General features: G+C 47.3%; 1 long non-coding RNA gene across 1 annotated transcript in view; it reads right to left on the reverse strand.

The window, feature by feature from the left end:
* Window positions 1–16,938, reverse strand: part of LOC114901522 — a 32,653-nt gene that overhangs the window by 5,098 nt on the left and 10,617 nt on the right. Inside the window, exon 2 of the long non-coding RNA XR_003795186.1 lies at window positions 11,560–11,681. This is a non-coding gene — a long non-coding RNA (uncharacterized LOC114901522). The remainder of the gene's footprint in view (window positions 1–11,559; window positions 11,682–16,938) is intronic.

The following is a 16,938-nucleotide window of genomic DNA, read 5'->3' on the forward strand; positions in this document are numbered from 1 at the left end:
TTCCCACTGGCCATTATTTTTGGACTGAGGAGACTTGTGAGGCACTCCAGCAAACCCTCTGGTTCAGATACTGCTCTCCGTGGCCTATCCTGTCCCCGCAATCCAGTTTCCCCTGGTAACTGCGACAAGTCAACCCGACCAGTACAGTTGGTTCAGCAGCACGAGAAGCCCCGAAGTGGCCAATTTAATGGGATCAAGATTGTGTTCTCTGGGGAGAGTGTTCCTTCTTGTGCACTAGGACCTCCAAACCTACTGAGCCCAAGGTTATGGGGGAGAAGCAAACGTTCTGTAAGAGGGCTGTTTGATGCAATAGCGAGAGAGGCATTTCTTCGTCCACCCTAGTCCTTCTGCAGATCCACACACACCTAATGATTACTTCATGCCTCTCCTCTCTCCTTGAATCTCTCTAGGTTACGCTGGAGACCAACTCGCATCTCTGGGGGTACCTGTCAAAGAACAGGCCCTGGGCTTCCCTGGTGGTGCAGTGGTTGAGAGTCCGCCTGCCGATGCAGGGGACACGGGTTCATGCCCCGGTTCGGGAAGATCCCACATGCCGCGGAGAGGCTGGGCCCGTGAGCCATGGCCGCTGAGCCTGCGTGTCCGGAGCCTGTGCTCCTCAACGGGAGAGGCCACAACAGTGAGAGGTCCGCGTACCGCAAAAAAAAAAAAAAAAGGAAGAGGCCCTGTGTATTCTGGCTATGGGGGAAATAGCACCCTATATAGGTGGTATCTCGCAGAGGAGACACCACACCCTCGAGGAGGGCACCTAGGCTTGCAGGGTGCTGGCCTGCTGTGGGTGCCAAAGCTGAGCCTTCAGGAGTCCATTCCCCAGTTCATCGAAACAGCTGCAACTGAGTATTTCGGTAACTGTGCACAGACCAGTGAATTCCTTGGGCATGAACTCAGTGCCACACATCTTTTGCTCTATAATGAGTTCCTTGGTTGGAGAGGATGTTGTGTGGGTTACCATGACAACGAATAGGGCATTCTGAAAATCTGGTGCCGGCAGAAGCTCTGCAAGTAGGGAAAGAAAGTCTGTATCTGGAACAGGACTCCATTCCTAAGGGAACAAATGACTAGCTCCCTCCATGAAGGAACAATACAGATTATTAGGCTGGTCCGCCATGTCGGGGATCCAGCATTGCTCTTTGTTAGTATTTATCAGTTTGGGACCTGAGTGGAGATGATATGCATACTGGCCCTAGTGAGGAGTGCCTACTGAAAAAGCAGCGGCGGGAGGGGCAGAGAGGCTGACAGACATTCACAGGACAGACTGCTCATTTCATCAGCCTGATGACCCAGATCCTCTTCTGCCCCTGATGGGAACTTACACGACACCTCCGTGTCTTCACCCGGTGCTCCTTCTGGGACTTCCGTCCATGGACCTCTTTCCCAGACTTCCTGGTCTTGACCATTAGAGGTGCCCGACCAGCCAGCCAGTCTGTTGCCCGTCGCTCATTAGTCAGTGTAGATCCAGAGCCCCAGCCACATCTCCTCCAAAGCAAAGCAGATGACCAGACTGGCCGAAATGGGACCACCGGTAGGCTCTCCCTTCACTACTGTCTTTCAGGACCATCCCTGAGTGGGACTTGATGCAGTGGTCGCACACCTCCATTAGACGGCAGCTATCGCACAAAGCCCCCTGTGAACAACAGACTGATTCTCCCTCCTCTGTTGCGTAGGCGTAGGGAGCTCCTCATGAAACTGTAGAGAGAATACGTTTCTGTTGCGTATGCCACCAAGTTTGTGGTGATGCGTCACAGAAGCCACAAGAAACAAAACTACCTTCCTAAGCCTTGGTTTCCTCATCTACAAAACACGTAGGGGGCCCCTTTGGGTGGGAGAAGAGACACTCCCAGGGGGGACTCACTCCCCAGGGCCCCGACCACCCCCCTCGGCCCCCCTCCTCTCCCCTGCACCGCACAGGTGCAGGTTGGCCCCGTGGGCCCCAGTACTATGTGACCCAACTGGCCAGAGCTGATCCAGGTCAGCAGACCCGGGTCCTTCTGATCTACTCGGTGTCTCCCCCTCTGGCTGGGCTGCAACAAACCTCCTCCAGCCCCCAGGGCCTCCGTTTCCTGCCACGTGGGCCAGAGGCTGGGAGGAAGCCTGGAAGGAGAGAGTAGCTAAAGCCAAGGGGAGAGAGGAGCTGAGAGCAGAGGAAGGGGTACTGGGCAAGGTGTCCTGTCGGGATGAACAGCACTGAGCAGATCAAGTGAGCCCACCTTGGGGCCACCTGCTAGCTCATCTCACCTGGGAAAGCCCTGCTCATCCTGAAGCCGGCGCCCTGGTCCCCAGAACTCCCTGCTCTGCCGGCCCACAACCTGCCCGGCCCTTGTTGGACTGTGTCCTCTCAAGAACCCCAGCTCGGCCAGAGCAGAGGTGGGCTCTGCCTTCCTCGCTGCAGCTCCCTGGCACCCAGCACACAGCAGGCACTTGTCGAGAGGACGAATGAAAGGGGCCGGCCTAAGATGGGGTCTGGAAGAGGCCAATTTAACGAGAACATCACCAAGGGACACATTGAGTTCAGCATTCAGGATAGTCCCCTCGAAGCTTCAGAGCTATTCTTGGTGCCATCGTTCCCACCGCATCGATGAAGATTTGTGCCCAGGAAAGGTGAGGTAGCCTGCCCAAGGCCAGCCGGCTTGCCAGGCAGAGCTGGGCCTTGACCCCCCAGCCCAGCTTTGGAGCCCGGAGCAGCCTGCCAGTGGAGATCAGGGACAAATACAACCCTTGACACCTGCCCGCATGTGGTTACTGTCACCCCCCCTGTTTCCTTGGAGGGACTGGCCCTGAAATGCGGGACATGTCAGAGGGCGGGACACAAGGAAGGAGCAGAGCAGGCCTGTCCTCCACTGCAGTCAGCGCAGGAGAGGAGCAGCCCCGGGACGGAGGCAGAAGGGCAGCTCGGAGGAGAGATGCGTTGCTCAGTTCCTTGGGCACATGGGACCAGCTGGGCAGAGAAAGGGGCCCAAGATTTAAGCCTTACGAACTGCACTGAATTCATGGGACCAGACAGGACAGCCCCGGAAGGCACTAGTCGTCCATTCTGCTCCTTCACCGTCCGGCTGACCTGGATCTGTTTTGGGGCAGGAGAGAGTGGTCCAGGGTGGGGAGGGTGTGGGCAGGACCAGGGCTCCCCAGCCTGCCCCTCACTATCCACATGACCCAGCTCTGCAGGAGTCCACACGAGGAACTGCGGGGGGTTCCCTCTCCCCCAATATGCCCACCACCCCACGCCCTGTGTGAAGGGCTGGCTCTCTACCTGATCCTGGAGGTTCCAACCCTCCGTGCCTCAGATTCCTGATCCAGGACCTGCAGTTGTTCAACGTTTATGGTAATGACATTGTGACTACGATTTTTTAAATTGTGCTTATTTTATAGAGTTACCAACAGAGAAATTTACATGAAATGATTGGATGTCAGGGAGTTGCCTTTAAAAATAAAATGGGTGGGGAGGCATGGGTGGACGGATAGGAGAAACTGGATTAGCCTTCGCTCTGCTTTGGTATATATTTGAAAATTTAAAAATTTCCACTGAAAACAATTTTCCCCTGAGGCTGCCGAGGCGGGATCCTAAGAAGCACCCTTGAGACCCGGCTGCCTCCCCCGCGCTGGGTTTGACCTCGGCGCCCAGGGAGGGCGCGGCGGGGACGCGCGGGCTCTGGCGCCACCTGGCGGCCCTCTCGGGACCGACACCCTGCGTTGCTTCCCGGGCGCGGGCAAATGGAGCGCTCCAAACCGGAGCCGGCCGCCCACGCCACGCCAGGCTCGGGCCCACCCGGTGCTGCCCTGACCTCCGGAAGCCCTTTCAGCACCCCACCCAGCCGCGCCCTCCCAGTCCCCGCTCTGACCCTCACTCCCCACTCCCCGTCGAGTCCCCTGGAGGGGCAGTTCTGGGGTGTGAGTGACGCGACACACCGGGGGACCTCCAGAGGGTGGCCAGTAGGCCCGGCCCACGCACACGGCACATCCACTCAACTCCTTAGGGTCTCGCTTTTTGTAATTTTACCAAAATTACACAGACTAAAGTCAAATAGTTACAGGAGGCTGGTAAGAAAAGCAGCAGTTCCCACTTCCCCACTTCCTATTTGCGGGGGCAGCTCTCTGCACTTTTAGCTGATTCTTTTATGCTTTACCTCCACGTCAGAAAACAACAGATTTATAATCTCCGCTTTTCATTTGAGGTGTTTTCTGCTAAGGATGGAGGATGAAGATTTAGCTCTTCTTCACCCCCTTACACTTCCTGTCTCCTCACCTCCCAGTGACATCTTATTTGGGGTTAGATCCATTTCCCCTTTAACAGATTAGGTAACTGCCACTCACAGATGAGCCATGGTTATTCTTTCCTCTCTGCCATGTTTCATTTGCTGTGGATTTTATTAATTGTCTTGCGTGGGCTTTTGCTTCATGCTCTGTAGGTTTATCACTATTTTATCACCAAATTCTAACCAATTTACAAGTTGTATAAACTCAGCTATATTAGATATTCTGTTAACTTCAGTGTGTTGAAGAGTTCTTTCCTGGGGCCGTCTGCCCTGCTCTGATGTAAATGGGCTGGTATTTTCGTCTGGGGCCCAGCTGGTATCCTGGACTTACCCTCCTCTCACTTGGGTGGCAGCCCATTTCCTGGATCCTCTTTCTTCTAATTTCTTGCTTTATCCTCCCATTTTGACTGAGCACATCCTTCAGTAGCTTTCTGAGAAAGGGTGTGTGAGAGATGAAGTCTTGAGACCACGCACCTGTGAACGTGTCTATTTCGTCCTAACCCTCTGCAGCTGAGCTGGGTATATAAATGTTGTTTGGGAATGACCTTCCCTCAGAGTTTTGAGGGCACTGCTACTGCCTAGTGTTGATAAGAAGTCTGAGGCCGGGCTTTCCTGTTGGTGCAGTGGTTAAGAATCCACCTGCCAATGCAGGGGATATGGGTCCGATCCCTGGCCCAGGAAGATCCCACATGCCATGGAGCAACTAAGCCCGTGAGCCACAACTACTGAGCCCACGTGCCACAACTACTGAAACCCACGCCCCTAGAGCGCGTGCTCAGCAACATGAGAAGCCACCGCGATGAGAAGCCCGCGCACCGCAACGAAGACCCAAAGCAGCCCAAAATAAATAAATAAATACATTTAAAAAAAAAAAAAAGTCTGAGGCCATTCTGATCCATGATCTTTCCTATCAAATCTATTCTTTTTCTTTTTGGAAACTTTTAGAGTTTTCTCTTTATCCCTAGTATCCTGAAAATTCATGATGATGTGCTTTTGAGGGGGTCTAACTTTACATTGTATGGGGCATTTAGGGAACTCTTTCAATATGTATTTCATGACCTTCGCTTCTGGGAATTTAGGAGAGAAAATAAAATTAGAAGATAAATCCAGAATATCCAAATTGCAGTTTTGGAAACAGGGAACAAAAAATATAGGAAAGAAGTTAATTTGTAAAAATACATGAACATTTCCCCGAACTGAGTATCGTTAAGTCTGCAGATGAAAAGTCCTTGGAAGGGGCTTCCCTGGTGGCGCAGTGGTTAAGAATCTGCCTGCCAATGCAGGGGACACGGGTTCGAGCCCTGGTCCGGGAAGATCCCACATGCCGCGGAGCAACTACACCCGTGTGCCACAACTACTGAGTACGGAGCCTGCGCTCTAGAGCCCGCGTGCCACAACTACTTAAGCCCACGTGCCTAGAGCCCGTGACCCACAACAAGAGAAGCCTCTGCAATGAGAAGCCCGGGCACCTGAGTGACCCCGCTCACCACAACTAGAGAAAGCCTGCATGCAGCAACGAAGACCCAATGCAGCCAAAAAAAAAAAAAGAAAAGTCCTTGGAAGTATTCAATGTGATGAATGAAAAAAGACCACGCAAGGCATGTGCTGGTGACATTTCTTGGCTTGTATGTTTGAAGCTGCATTTAAATATTGCACAGAAATTATTTAGACCTTAGTCTACAGTTGGGGCACTAAGTGCTATGGCTGAAATGGGGGAGAATTGATGCTGTTTGGCTGCATGAAGATGTATCCAGGAAGGCTTCGCAGAGGAGGTGAAACTTGAGCTAGATTATACCGGATGGGTGGACAGAGAGGAAAGCTAGATGTTCCACATCAGGAAAACACTGAGCTTGTACTGAACCGGCAGGGTGTGCGTGTGTGCGTGCACAGGTGACTGTGCGCTGGGGTCAGGAGGCCAGGCTGGCTGGGATATCAAGGGAAGGGGAGGTGGGACCCTATCATGGAGGCTAGTCTGATCTAGCAGTAGTGGAACCCTGCTCCTTATTTTCCACAGAGAAAACAATGGCCTTGCTGCGTTCAACCCAAGCCCAGTCACACCAGAGAGGACCCGGGCAGCTGAGGCCGACAAGCAGGTAGAGGTTCCTCTTGGAACGGAAGGGCAGTAGGTTCTGCTCATGTAAGTCACCCTTGGAGGACTCTCCACGACCCTCCCTTCTCTCACCACCGAGTCAGAGTCTTGGCACCAGGAAGGATCTTAGAGCCACCCAGACACTGAGCAGAGGCCAGACAGGGCACGGGATTTGCCCGAGGTCACACTGTTCATTAGACACAGAGCTGAGTTTAGAACCCATCTCTGGACCCCCCCGCCCTGGGCTTTCTCCTCCCTGCCTGTGCTCAGGTGCTCACATCGGGAGAGGCAGCCTTTCATCTGAAGGTCACCTGCACTCAGCTGCTCAGCCCTGGGGGCATCATGGGGTGTCCCGCTGGGGAAGGAGGGGACAGTGGGCCAGAGCAGAGGGGCTGCTGCTGGCAAAATCTGACGTGAGGATCTGCGTTTTAAGCTCATGTTGAGGATGTAAGTGCTAAGGGCAGTTACGTCCACTCTGCACGTGTCCCAACATAACATCCCACTGCTCTGCACGTCGCCGCCGTATTCCCCAGGTCAGGGTCCTCAGGATGGCCTCTGTCAGAGGGTCCCAAGCAGCCAGCCCTCACAGGGAACCAGAGCCAGATGAAACATGGGTTCAGTTCAGAAATGACCCAGGTGCCCAGGTTTGCGTCCAGGTTGCTGGTAAGCAAGGTCTGGCGGTACTTACCCTCTGAGGTTGGGGTCAGCTCCTTAAAGGCTGGGGTCCAAGGACACCGTGTCGGGAATATGGGGTTTGGGGGTGGTGTCCCCTGTCCTTCCTGGCTTGTGATTTGATCTCTGACCACTTTCTTTTTCCAGGAAGGACGAGTCATTCTTGTGCTCCCTGAGTCCCTGCTAATTTAATGTCATTTGCGTTTGCAGCCTTTTAGGTTATTTCACTTGTAAATTTCCCTCAATAATTCCAGCAACATTACTTTCAGAGTCCTGATGGCAGCATTTAAATTTTTTAGTATTCTGTGCACCTCCCTCCGAGATATATGGGCGCTGTCATCAGGGCAGCCAGGAAGGCCTCGGGGCAGCGGGATCTACTGGCGTTGCCCGTACAGGGCTCTGAGACAAATGAGCTGCAGGACGTGGTTGTCACTGCGCTTGGCCACATCCAAGGATTGTCCGTAATGTGCAGCTCCTCACCGGCTGGTAAAATCCCACCTCGTGGAAGCGCTTACCACCCCACATCTTGGTCACTCATGGGAGATTATACATGTCCACACTTCTTTGTTTTTTAATAAATTTATTTATATATTTATTTTGGATGCATTGGGTCTTTGTTGCTGCGCGAGGGCTTTCTCTAGTTGCGGCGAGTGGGGGCTACTCTTCGTTGTGGTGCGCGGGCTTCTCACTGCAGCGGCTTCTCTTGTTGCAGAGCACGGGCTCTAGGCGCACGGGCTTCAGTAGTTGTGGCTCGCGGGCTCAGTAGTTGCAGCACACGGGCTCAGTAGTTGTGGCGCACGGGCTTAGTTGCTCCGCGGCATGTGGGATCTTCCCAGACCAGGGCTCGAACCCGTGTCCCCTGCATTGGCAGGCAGATTCTGAACCACTGCACCACCAGGGAAATCCCATGTCCACACTTCTCAACTTCCAGCCCCGCAGGGTGTCCCCCTTGTACCACCGCTGTGCCCCCAGACTCATTCTCCACCCTTCCTGTCTGGCTGGGTCTTGGGGCTGTGCCCCCAGGTGCTCAGGGGTGGACCGAGGAGGCCGGGCGTTCTGGTGCCTCAGGACGACTGCCCCTTCGGGCGGCCCCTCGCCCACCTCCAGCCTTCATGGGCTCTGCTAACACGACTGTCTAGGTCAGGCCTGGGCGTGGTTGCTGTCCAGGTAGGGCCCTTCTTGGGGCAGCTCGTTGCCTTAACCCTGCCCATAGGTCTGCCGTCCACTTCTGTCTGCTTGTTGCAGAACCAACCTCCCCAAAACTGAGTGTCATAAATGATTGGGGTTTTTTTTATGCACCTAGGTTCTGTGGGTTGGGAACCCAGAAGAGGCAAAGAGAGGAAAGTAGTCTCTGCTCCACGGTGTCCAGGACCTCAGCTGGGAAGACCGGAAGGCTAGGGCGACTTGACAGCTGGGGCTGGAATCCCGTGAAGGCTTCCTCGCTCACTGCAGGTCTGACGGTTGAGACCGGCTGTCAGCCAGAGCTCCTACACAAGCCTCTTGGTGTGGTCGCTCTACACGAGCTGGCTTGGGCTTCCTCACGGCATGGCAGCTGGGTCCCGGGAAGGAGCGTCCCGGGGAGCACAGTGAGGTCCATGGCGTCTTATGATCTCACCTCATGAGTCCCCCGGTGTTACCTCCCCCATACTCTACTGCTCCAGGCAGCTAGAGCTGCTACCGCCGCTGCCTCTGGACACCGGATGTAGCTGTACCAGGGCTAAATGAGTCTGCATAGACCGACCTCGTTTAGTCACTAGCTTCCCATCTGAGGTCTGGGAGGGATGTGGCTGATTGGTGGAAGCTTTTATATGTGCTTGCCCTGTAGTTGCCAGGGAGGCTGAAAGGGTGAGGTGCCTGGCATTTTCTGCTTGGGGTGGGGGAGGTGATTTTTGCCTGATAAAAGGGTCTCTGTAGACACATGAATACAAATATATTAAAAGAGGTGAAGAACTTCAGATGCTGGGGTGAGGGAGGGATTACTGAGTCCAAAGAAGGGAGGTTCAGCTCTGCAGCCCAGAGAGGATTGTAAGTTCTGACTTGTCTGTAATAGGTGTTGTTGGGATGTGCCCTCTGCTCGCCCCTTGGGCAGAGTATAAATTAAGTACAGTGTACATTTCCCCCCTTTTATCGATGGGAATGGTATGTCTGAGAAAACTGGGATACCGTCTTTTAACTGCAATTTCAAAAACTGTTTCGGAACATTTTAATAAAATGAGTGAGAAATTACAGACTCTAGATTGCGGTTATAGGATATCTTCTTTTGGCATCTTTAAATTCAACTTAAAATCAGCAGGCTCTACAAAAGCAGTGAAGATGAAAAAGAAATTCAATATAAATTTTTCTGACATTGAGAAGCAAATTATAACAACTTTCAGATCACATAAAAAGCAGCAATTGATTCAGAGGAAAATGTAAATTTTCAACAGAAGAAATGAATAGATTTTGGGATTGTTTGATAACCCAGTTAATGAATCACATGAACACATTGGAAAAGAATGTAACTTCTTTGCTAATTTGACATGAAATGCTGACATTGACAACGACAAAATAAAACTCATAGACTGCCACTTCAGGGAGGTCATCCATGACACTCTGGTTAATAAGCGTCATTAATTCAAAGGGTTTTTAAGATTAGTCACTGAGCAAAATAACTCAAAATGCCCTGAAACCTTACAACTCATATGTGAAATTTGGTAGAGATTTCCTTAAATGCAAAAGTAATCCTTAAAATTTACCAACAATGGGTTGTAAAGATGTTATTAGTCAGGGTCCAGTCAGGAGATAGAAACCTCACAGCAACTTGAACAAGAAAGTTTAAGATAAAGAATTAACTTTAACACTGTATACAAAAATAATCTCAAAATGGATTAAAGACCTAAATGTAAGACCAGAAACCATAAAACTCCTAGAAGAAAACATAGGCAGAACATTCTTTGACATAATATTTTTTTGGATCTGTCTCCTAAAGCAAAGGAAATAAAAGCAAAAATAAACAAATGGGACTTAATTAAACAAAAAAGCTCTTGCATAGCAAAAGCAAACGAAACCATCAACAAAATGGAAAGACAACCTATTGGGGAACTTCCCTGGTTGTCCAGTGGTAAAGAATCCGCCTTCTAATGCAGGGGACGCGGGTTTGATCCCTGGTTGGGGAACCAAGATCCCACATGCCGTGAGGCAACTAAGCCTGCATGCTGCAAACCTACAGAGACCACGTGCCCTGGAGCACACCACAACCAGAGAGAAGCCCACGCGTCACAACGAAGAGCCCGCACTGCAACGAAAGATCCCGCGTGCCTCAATGAAGACCCCACGTGCCACAACTAAGACCTGACGCAGCAAAAAAATAAAGAATATAAAGAAATATTAAAAATAAATAAAAAGGCTTTGTTAACCTTAAAAAAAAACCACTGATAACTATTAAAAAAAAAAGACAACCTACTGAATGGGAGAAAATATTTGCAAATGATGTGATGGATAAGGGGTTAATATCCAAGATATAAACACAGCTCATGCAACTCAACATGAAAAAAACAAACAACCTGATTAAAAAAATGGGCAGAAGACTTTAGACATTTCTCCAAAGAGGATGTGCCGATGGCCAACAGTCACATGAAAAGATGCTCAACATCGCTAATTATCAGGGAAATGCAAACCACAATGAGATATCACCTCACACCTGTCAGAATGGCTGTCATCAAAAACAACACAAATAACAAATGTTGGCGAGGGTGTGGAGAAAAGGGAACCCACATACACTATTGGCAGAATGTACATTGGTGCAGGTGCTGTGGAAAACAGTATGGCGGTTTCTCAAAACACTAAAAACAGAACTACCATATGACCCCCAAATTCCACTCCTGGGTATATATCCAAAAAAACAAAAAACGAATTCGAAAAGATACATGCACCCCAATGTTCACAGCAGCATTATTTATGGTTGGCAAGACATGGAAGCAACCTAAGTGTCCATCAACAGAGGAATGGATTAAGAAGATGTGGTGCATATACACAAGGGAATACTACTCAGCCGTAAGAAAGAATGAAATAATGCCGTTTGCAGCAACATGGGTGGACTTGGAGGGCATTATGCTAAGTGAAATAAGTCAGACAGAGAAAGACAAATACTGTATATCACTTACATGTGGAACCTAAAAAATACAACACACTAGTGAATATAACAAAAAAGAAACGGACTCACAGATATAGAGAACAAACTAGCGGTTACCAGTGGGGAGAGGGAAGGGAGAGGGGCAACGCAGGGGTAGGCAATTAAGAGGTACAAACTGTTAGGTATAAAATAAGCTGTAAGGATATATTGTAGAACACAGGGAGTATAGCCAATATTTTATAATAACTATAAATGGTGCATAACCTTTAAAACCTGTGGCTCACTATACTGTACACCTGTGACTTATATAATATTGTACATCAACTTACTTCAATTTTTAAAAAAATTTTTTAAAGCATTAACATTAACAGGGGATCAGAGTAATAAAGGATTGGCTAGAAAGAAGTAAAGATGCTTACTTAAAGAACGCAGGCACAGCAGATGCAGGGAGTGGCCATCACCACGGGTGAGACAGAGCTCCCACGGAAGCGGTCCCTCTGCAGGGCTGAGATCCAGAACTTCTTGGAGAGGGCTTGGCTCGCTGCAAGGCAGAGAAGTCACTGAGATGCCAGGTTGACAGAACTTGCTGGAAATCTGCCCCTGTGGTGCCAGAGGGACCATCCACGGGGAGGTGTCATGCTTTAGAACCTGCCCCAAAGCCATGGGAGAAAATGCCAGGGGAATCTGTTCACAGGACAGTGCCTTACGGGCCACAACCCCCCGTGAAGCTGCCCCGGGGGTGCCAAGGGAGCTACTGGCTGCTGGGAATCATTGGAGCTAAGGGCTGCCGAAGCCGCACGTGCTGCTGGAAACCCTGTGTCTTGCAGGAGCCAGATGCTGGCGGATCCCCCTGTGCTACAGGAGATGGCCACCAGGAACGCACCTGAACCAGGAAGAGAAACCCCTTTCTCCTCCAGTGTCCCTCCTGCGCCCTCTGCTGGCGAAACTTAACACATAGCAACTGGCAAACAAATATTTCCAGGGTCCAGCTTAATTAATTAATTATAGAACAACGAAGAGATATTGGGAGCTGAGAAGCAATAAATTGACAACTGGCACAGAAGGTGAAGGAAACTTTTCTAAATTACTAAATCACTGACTTTTTATCCACCATGGTGGAGGGAAGACCATCTTTTTTTTTTTTTTTTAGGGAAGACCATCTTTTTAATTTCTCTGACAAGATTATTGTCCTTTAAAGAGTTCACCAAAGAACTTGTAGCCAGAAACTATAAGGGAAAAATGTTATAAAGGTGTAGCAGATAATTAATAATTCTATTTTATTTTTCTGGATTTTATAATGTGTGTGGTATTTTTCAACTTAAAAAAATTTGTAACATATTTTTCTCATTCTAAATATTTACTTCCATTCCTAATATTGTATTTAGTTATTGTGTCATTTTTCTCTATGAAAAAATGATGTTTTAAAATTATATATTTTAGAGTTCCCTGGTGGCCTAGTGGTTAGGACTCCAGGCTTTCACTGCCGGGGCCCCGGTTCAATTCCTGGTCGAGGAACTGAGATAATGCAAGCCACACAGCGTGGCCAAAAACATAAAATTAAAAATTATATATATTTTAAACTTTATTGTCTAGCAGCATTCAATAAATGTTTGCATGAATTAAGATATATCTCCTGCTCCTTTTACTACATTATAAATTCCTTGAGGGCAGAAGTAGGGTTAAACTCAGAGAGGAACATCCAATCTAATTGGATGGGGAACTCAGAGAGGTCATCCAATCTAATCTCTTATGGACAGGAAGGAAAATGAGGCTTATGGGGTAGGCCACCCGGGTGTCAGGTTCAAACCCAGTGCTTTTACTATCCTTCCCTGTGTGTGTGTGTGTGTGTGTGTGTGTGTGTGTTTGTGTGTGTGTGTTGGGGAAAGAGGGCAGGGATAGGCAAGAGAAGTGCAGCCTGAGCCCCTGCATCCCCGGGTGGCTGAGTCGGGCACCCGTCCACTCCCCTCCCCATTCTCAGCACTGAAAAGTGTGTTGGGAGCAGAGCCCCAAGAGGCTGTTCTTCAAAAGTGGGAGTGGTTGGGGACATGTAATCAAAGTCTTACAAAGGTCCTGACAATCCCAGCAGCAGGCTGGGCCAGGGTCATGCCGGTCGTCTCAAATGGGAAATCAACAAATCAAAAGGTATGAACTTTAAAAAAGCTTAATATTCTTCATTATCACTCAAATTTTTGTACCAATTTATGTCTTCACCAACAAATTATGTAGAAGTGTATTTCCCAGTCCCCTCACCCTTGTCAACCTTGGATATTATCAACCTATGTCAGTCTAATAGCAGGCAAGTGATTTCTTATTGTGGTCAATTTGTGTTTAATTACTAGAGGGGTTGAACATCTTTTTAAATGTTCGTGGATCATCTTAATTGTTTTCTTTTTATGGTGAAAACCTATGGTTGTTAGTTATTGCTGGGTCCCTCTTTTATTTAAGTGCTTCTTTAAGCTTTTAAAAAGAGAAGTAGAGGGCAGATTCTACTAGTGGACGGCAACCTAACAGTAGATTACTGAGTATCACGCCTGCACATAGTAGGTACTCAATAAACCTGTGGCAAATTAATGGAAGATCATCAAGCAACCCGCTTGGTGAGGTGTGTAGGGTACTATTCTGTCTTGCTTTTTTGCCCTCCTGATTGATTCCGAGCTTGGGTAGAGGAGTGAAATCTTTTCCTGCTTTTGAGGGGAGGGGAACCAAGGTGGAGATAAGATGTGATGGTCCAGTACGAACAGGTGGACTGAATCCTACTTGGCTCATGGTTTATAGAAATGATCCCAGAAAATACACCAGGGAGGGTGTGGCTTTCAGAACATGGCACTTTTAGTTCTTGCTTGATGACAGACTCAAGTTCTGAATCTCGCCACAGAGAGAGCCCTAAACTCGGGATGATTCCAAAATGTGGCAAGGTGCTGTCTTCAAAGTTACCCCTCACAATTTTCAATCTTCCACCTAAAATTTTCCATCACAAGCTTAAAAGGATGCAACTCCAAATTTAGTGCAGCTATTAACATATTTTAAAATAAAACTTATGTGACTCTTGGCTATACATGCAGTGATATCTAAATACCATAGCAATTTGATACCCACCACTTAAAAATACATAAACACACATCTTTGGTCAATTCATCTTTGACAAAGGAGGCAAGAATATACAATGGAGAAAAGACAGTGTCTTCAGTAAGTGGCAGCGGGAAAGCTGGACAGCTGCATGTAAATCAATGAAGTTAGAACACTCCCTCACACCACGCTCAAAAATAAAACCAAAATAGCTTAAAGACTTAAATAAAAGACATGACACCATAAAACTCACAGAAGAGAGCATAGACAAAACATTCTCTGACATAAATCATCAGTTTCCCAGGACAAAAGAAATAAAAGCAAAAATAAGTAAATGGGACCTAATCAAACTTACAAGCTTTTGCACAGCAAAGGAAACCATAAACAAAACAAAAAGACAACCAACGGAATGGGAGAAAATACTTACAAATGATGCGACAGACAAGGGCTTAATTTTCAAAATATACAAACAGCTCATACAGCTCAACATCAAGAAATGCAAACTACCCAATGGACATAAGACCTAAATAGACTTTTCTCTAAAGAAGACCTCCAGATGGCCAACAGGCACATGAAAATATGCTCAACATTGCTAATTATTAGAGAAATGCAAATCAAAACTACAATGAAGTATCACCTCACGCCAGTCAGAATGACCATCACCAAAAAGTCTACAAATAATAAATGCTGGAGAGGGTGTGGAGAAAAGGGAACCTTCCTACACTGTTGGTGGGAATGTAAATTGGTGCAGCCACTGTGGGGAACATTATAGGGGTTCCTTAAAAAACTAAAAATAGGCTTACCATATAATCCAGCAATCCCACTCCTGGGCAAATATCTAGAAAAGATGAAAACTCTAATTCGAAAAGATACATGCACCCCAATGTTCATAGCAGGACTATTTACAATAGCCAAGACATGGAAGCAACCTAAATGTCCACCAACAGATGAATGGATAAAGAAGATGTGGTATATATACACAATGGAATATTACTCAGCCATTAAAAAGAACGAAATGATGCTGTTTGCAGCAACATGGATGGATCTAGACATTATCATACTAAGTGAAGTAAGTCAGAGAAAGACAAATCTCACCTGATATCACTTAAATGTGGAATGTAACAAAATGATACAAATGAACTTATTTACAAAACAGAAGAAACAGGCTCATAGACATAGACAACAAACTTACGGTTATCAGAGGGGAAAAGGGTGAGGGATAAATTAGGAGCTTGGGATTTAGAAAAAGAAAAGTAAATAAATAAATAAAATAAAAATATATAAGTTCTTCTTTAACTGTTCCTTTTTATTCCTAAACTTGTCTTTCCAACCACTTCCCACATCTAACTTTATCCTAGTATAATACATGCTATGTTTGGAAGTCTTTTATGAATTATTCCTATCAGGTTTCTCAGCAACATAAATATAAATTAAAATTTAAGGAAAGTTTATATCGTATGATCAGAAGTCTTTAAGTACTGAAAAGTTTCTTCTGGTTAGGGTTATCATTGCCATTATTAGTAACATGTATTTGATTAAAGCAATATATATGGGTTGCTAATTTTGGTAAATAATTGTTAAACATAAAAAAGTAAATTTTTATTGGAAATGCATCTCTTAATGAGGTGAATGAGGTTGTTTTTCTCTCCCAATCAGTTTATTTCTCTCTCTACTGGAATAAGATACATTAACATCAGATCAGTTCCTTTTTTTTATTGTTATAGGTGCTGGTGCTGAGAAACCTCCACATAGATAAGTACAAGAGAAAGGAAGGGTATTTTTACAGCAATGCCACAAAAGTTCTTGGACTCGAGTTATAAGCCAGAAATCATGCAGTGATCAGCAAGAAACTAACATAACATTGTAAAGCAACTATACTCCAATAAAAATTAATTTGAAAAAAAGAAAAAGAAATCATGCCACGATCCATCATTAGCAATTCTTTTTAATGGTCTGTCCGCTGATGACACAATCAGTTCTTGCGTCCTTCCTTGGTTCTGCGTGCTCCTGTGGTGTCACCATCATCTTCCCTGGGCACTTACGCTGTCAGCCTGTGGCACTCCTCCGAAGTGAGGAGGAGATATTGATACTTCCCACCATGCAGTCAGTGCGTGCTGCACTCAGTAATTTCACGGTGTGCAAAGAAAAAAGCTGACAAAATACTCAGACCCACTTTTCTGGGTAAGGTTTAGCTCAGCGGCCACCAAAGCACATTCTGCCTGTTGGTTCCTGGGGATGTCTGTGCAGGTATCTAGCTTTTGCCCGAATCTCATTTCTGTTTTGACACCTGTGCTTCCTCTACACATCCTCACTGCATAAATTAGTTCCTGCTCCGCACTCACTAGAGTTTTCTTCTTGGTGACCACTCAGGCTGGCACATTTGCTGGAGCAGTTTCTCAAAACTCATTCTCATTATTTCTGCAGAAGGTGGACCCATCGTTGTCAGAGCTCTGAGCCGCTGACAAGTCCCCTGCACCACGTTTCATCTCTGTGCTCTGAGCCTTGTGCTTTCTTATGCATCCACGCTTATGCCTTCGATTTCTGTGTGTGAGCACAGATGTCTCATAGTTATATCTCTAGCCAAGATCTCTCCTCTTTTAGTCATATTCTTCCCAGACATCCCTCTTGCCCATCTCAAAGACGTTTCCAAACTTTAATATCTCCCAAACTGAACTTTTGAGTCCTTCCAAACCTCTCCCTCCTAAAAACAAAAAACAGAAATGAAACAGGCC

The sequence above is a fragment of the Monodon monoceros genome, unplaced genomic scaffold, assembly GCF_005190385.1.
Source record: "Monodon monoceros isolate NGI ecotype Baffin Bay Population unplaced genomic scaffold, NGI_Narwhal_1 Super_Scaffold_2, whole genome shotgun sequence".
NCBI classification, from domain to species: Eukaryota; Metazoa; Chordata; class Mammalia; order Artiodactyla; family Monodontidae; genus Monodon; species Monodon monoceros.